Genomic DNA, 4,844 nt, shown 5'->3' with positions numbered 1-4,844 from the left:
GGGGGGGGAGGAGAATCACACACACTAGCCCGCAAGCTCTTCACCAAAACCAATTTCAAATCATCTTTCTTCTCTGTCCAAAATGTTGGTTACCAACAAGTATTTAAAGAGGAAATCAAAACTCCTACTCATATTCTAAAAGGAAACAAGTCCTAAACCGATTCTAATTCTTATGTATCCAATCCATCCAATCAGTTTGGAAATAAAAGAGCACATAATATTTTCCCTATATAAATAAAACGTCCTGAAATCTTACTAGACCAAAGACTTAAATATGGATTCGGTTCATCTCTGTTAGGATACCCAGAGGGCTAAATGAGTTTGGATCGGTCCAAGGCTGTGCACCTACATCAATTGAGTTTGGAACGGTCCTGGACCAGATTGAATTTCTCAAAATAATATAGGAACGGATATGTACAACAATTAAACGGACTATACGGCAATAATAATTTTAAAAAATCTGATGCAATAAAATTAGTACGAAAATGATATGATACATGTTTAATACTTTCTCTAGAAAAAATGGAAAAATCTAGGAGCAAAAATACGGGTTCATTTTGGTATATGCTGCCAACTTTCGGTGATGCAGTTTGGCGATGGATTTAGAATATCTTTTATTTACTTTCCATTTTTAGAGTTAGAATTAGTATGGTAGATTTTTAATTGAGAATTTTATTTCTATTTTAATTAGATGTAATATTTGTTTCAAATAGGAAAGTAGGTATGTTTTCAATCTTTAAATAGATTTATTAAACTCAACTGAGAATTAGATTTGAATGAATTTGAGAATTATGTTTTGGTTGGAAACGACGGCTGCCATGGGTGGTTTCCCTCTCTCTCTCTCTCTCTCTCTCTCTCACTTTTCTGAACTGTTTCTTATTTCATCTTCTTCTTTTTCCCCCTGTTCTTCTTTTCCTTCTTTTCATTCTTTTTCAAGCTGGTTCTCTCTCCCATCCCCTGTTCTAGGCGATACTTCTAGCCCTAGTGTTGGGGCTCGATCTCTACAAATACCCACCAGACCAGTTCAAGATTTTTGGGACTCATTCCTACGATAGAAACGACTCACCATACACAGATCCAAGACCAAGTTTGGTCTCTACCGGAAGCTCTGACCAGAAGTTCAGATCTGGTTCTGTACCTGAGATGGACTGACTTGCAGAACAAATTAGTTCCTACTGGTGGAGGCTATCACTGCCGGTTGTCACGTGCGTCCGATAGGGCTTGAGGTTTCGATCCTTGTCCTAAACTTGCAGATCCAACAACTCTGGTGAGGGAGTTCTCTCCTTTGAAGGTCTACACTTGGTTACCGTTTTGTGTTCTATCGTGAAGAAGAAGAGGATTGGGTTTCTGAAATTACAAGGACAGTTACTTAACTTTACAAATAAACCCCTTATACTGAGAAGTGTGTTCTATTAGTTCCTCCCTACTTTATCAATTACAGAACACCCCCCCTCTTTTAATTTTCCTATTTCTGTCATCCCCGTCACTTGTTATAATATCAGTAATGCACATGGTTGTTTATGAATTTACAATATTGCCCCTCAATCATTAAATTGAGATTTTAGTCATCCTTGTGGGCCCAAAGCCATCCGATTCCGATTTTTGGAACCTGGATCTACATCATTCGGTAAGCTAGCGGCATGCACCAACGGACCAACCACAGGGCTGGACCATAGTTATTAAGTTCGGGAAGGAAATAGTATATAAATGGATACGTATGACAATTAAATGGACTATGTGGCAATAATACTTTTAAAAAAATATCTAACACAATAAAATGCGTATGACAATGATACAATATGTGTTTAATACGGGTTTAATACATTGCTCTATAAAAATCCAGAAGCAAAAATACGGGCTTATTCTGGTATTAAGAATGAACTAAAACTGATTGTTTGCAACTAATTTTAATCTCCCATGCTTTCATGAACAATTAAACCCAATCTAGCTTTCCAATTTGAAATCCTTTCTCAGTATTTTAGATTACATTCAAAAGTAAGCTATTGTGCCCTTTCAATCCTAAATCCTAATTCTTAACAATCAATGTTGTTCACACACTACGAGCATCAGACACATAAGATTCCCCTCTAATGACCTTTCTCTAGGGTACCCAATAGTGTTGTTTCTTCCGTTGATTGTCATCTTAATTAATTAATAATGATATAAAATGTGGTTACCAAATTGGAATTGTGAGTACTAGCTGAGATCTACTCGTAAATTGGCATCAGTTCAAGAACTCATCCAAAATAATCATACTCTTTTTTTATTTCTTTGAAATTGATCCTCTTATACTTCTAGACACCTTTACCCAAGGGGGGAAAAAAAACTTTTGGGCACGATTACAGAAAAATATAGGCTACTACCAAGACCTGAACATTTCTTCAATTCTTATTGTAAAGGAGCTGCAATTGAAGTAAAACAAACTAAAACTAAATTTGTTAGTAATATATTTCCATCAGAGAGGATCACATTAGATTAATGGATGGTAGTGTATCCTGTAATTGTTCTATCATTCAACTGTATCCTGTAATTGTCCATACTCCATTTCATACCAACCCAAAACCCATTTCAGCTCATATGAATGATGGGAGAAAGCAACTGAAGTGTAGCATAGAATTTTCTAACAATTAACACCATTTTTTTTTGGTAGAGACAATTAACACCATCAGAAAATCCAAATTTAGCCATCAGATTAAAAATCAAAACCCAATCAAATAAAATCAAACAAAATGTAAGAGTACAATTGAAGAGAACTAAAAGAAAGTTGCAGACTATGCAATCTCAGAAACCAGATGCATACGTGGAAGAAGATCCATTTGTTCATGATAATCACTGCAACATTGAAGCCCCACCATTGAATAATGGCAAGAAGAGCCCGAAACACGGCCCACTGAAACAATCAATTATCTTCCATAGATCCCAAGGAGACCCACAAAACTAAGAAAAAAAAGCAATATGGCAGAACAGAACAAAAGGTACCCAAAATCAAAAGCAGAGAGAAGAAAGGAACCCAGATGAATGCTGCCCTGAATGACTAAAAAGATTGAAGTAAAGGCCAAAAGAGGGAGGAATGCAAGCAATTAAAACGCCTCATCAGAATGCATTGACAACCTGTCCCTAATCCCCAGTTTGATTGCTTTGTTTAACAGTGATGGAAGAAAAATCTATATATATATATATATAGCCGAACGGAGGAGGAGAAGAAGAAGGGAGATGTTGCCCTCTTGCCGCTGCAATCTCCATCGTTTGGGTTTTCAATGAGCGATGGGAAGAGAAACGGAGAAGAGGAAGGGAGCCGGGGTATTGATGCTCGCCCTTGGTCACCGGCCACCGGAAACAGAAATGGAGAAGAATGTGGCAAAGGCAAAGGGCAAGGGGCTAAGTTCCACGGCGGATTTGGTTTTCTCAGACGAACGGAAGAAGGTTGGTTGATTTTAGTTTTATTATAAAAAAGGGAAAACCAAAACGGATTATGCGTATTATACTCATAGTAAACGTGTATAATACTTTGATATTTAAAATTCGCATATAAATCCATATTTTTTTGTTTTAATATGGCAAAAACCGAAATTTCCAATTAAACGTTTGGATATGCGTATAATACGCGATTTTACTATGGGCTGGACACAGGAGTCAGGAGGGCAATGGGATCTTTTGAAAAGGAGGGGAGATGATGACAAATGCTGGGCACTTGGCCGCGTGGCCATTATGTTCCCTAAAGAATTAACTAAAACCTATTGTTTGCAACTAAATTCTACATTTTTTTAGGGGTGGGGGGTGTAAAACTAAATCCTAATCTACAAGTATCAAAAACACAAAATCCCCCCTCTAATGTCTTTCAATAGGGTACCCCACAATGTTGTTCCCTTCTGTGGTTGCCATCTTAATTAACTAATAATGGTAAAAAATGTAGTTAGCAAATTGGAATTGTAAATACTATTTGAGATCTACTAAGGTAAATTGGCATCGGTTCAAGAAATCATCCAAAATAAACACAAATTCTGACCAACAAAAGAATATGACCCAACATACCATGTGGATTAAGGAGAATTCAATTTCTCTAAAAATAATTCAATAAAATTCATCCAGGGCTCTGATCTGTCATAATTTCATGAAATAAATTAACTCGACAATTAAAATTTAAGAAAATCAGTTCGGAACACACCCATAACTATTGCACATCTCTTCACTAGAGTTCAGTCAGATCAAAATTCAGACAAAAAAAAAAAATGTTGCAGTTGAAAGGATTCACTCAGAATTTACATAGCTGAGATCAAGCTAAGCCTCTGTCAAACAATAGCAAAGAGTAAATCGGGTTTCTCCTGTGCAAATCATGACTGTCTTCAATTCCTCTTGGTCAAGAAAAAAAAAAAGAAATCCCTGCTTTTTCTTCTGCTAATCCCCAACTCGATTGCTTTGTTTAACAATGATGGGAGAAAATTTTACAGAGAAGAGTGAGATGCATCCCTTCCACTCAGGAAAAAAAACTTACAGGAAATAGTAGAATCGCTGGCCGAACAGAGACGAAAAAGAAGAAGAACGGACGTGTCGCCCTCCCGCCGCTGTAATCGCCTCGATTGGGTATTCAACAACAGATGGGAAGAGAATCGGAGAAGAGGAAGGGAGCAGGGGTATTGATGTCCAAGCTATAGCCTTTGGTCGCCAATCGCTGGGAACGTAGATGTAGAAGAAGGGGCCAAGGGGCTAGGGTTCCACTTCCCCCTACCTGTTATGGTTTTCTTGAACAAAGGAAAGAAGAGAGGTAGAAGGTTAGGGGATTTGGGTTTTTGAGTCTTTGACCGTCGAGAATCGGAATCCATATTTGATTTGGTTTTTTTTTTTTT

At 37.3% G+C, this 4,844-nt stretch overlaps 1 protein-coding gene across 2 annotated transcripts in view; it reads right to left on the bottom strand.

Annotated features, from left to right (window-relative positions):
• Positions 1-4,798, bottom strand: part of LOC122065498 (leukocyte receptor cluster member 1 homolog) — an 8,277-nt gene extending 3,479 nt beyond the window's left edge. The window contains exon 1 of one of the 2 annotated variants that reach the window (XM_042629303.1): positions 4,493-4,798. The gene's annotated coding sequence lies outside the window, so the exon portion shown is untranslated. Of the gene's footprint in view, positions 1-256; positions 355-4,492 lie in introns of those variants that run through there. The other variant, XM_042629304.1, reaches the window with a different exon arrangement.
• Positions 4,799-4,844: the final 46 nt, after the last annotated feature.

The sequence above is a fragment of the Macadamia integrifolia genome, unplaced genomic scaffold, assembly GCF_013358625.1.
Source record: "Macadamia integrifolia cultivar HAES 741 unplaced genomic scaffold, SCU_Mint_v3 scaffold2045, whole genome shotgun sequence".
Lineage (NCBI taxonomy): Eukaryota > Viridiplantae > Streptophyta > Magnoliopsida > Proteales > Proteaceae > Macadamia > Macadamia integrifolia.
The sequence above is the reverse complement of the archived record's forward strand: the minus strand, read 5'-3'. Positions and strand labels throughout refer to the sequence as shown.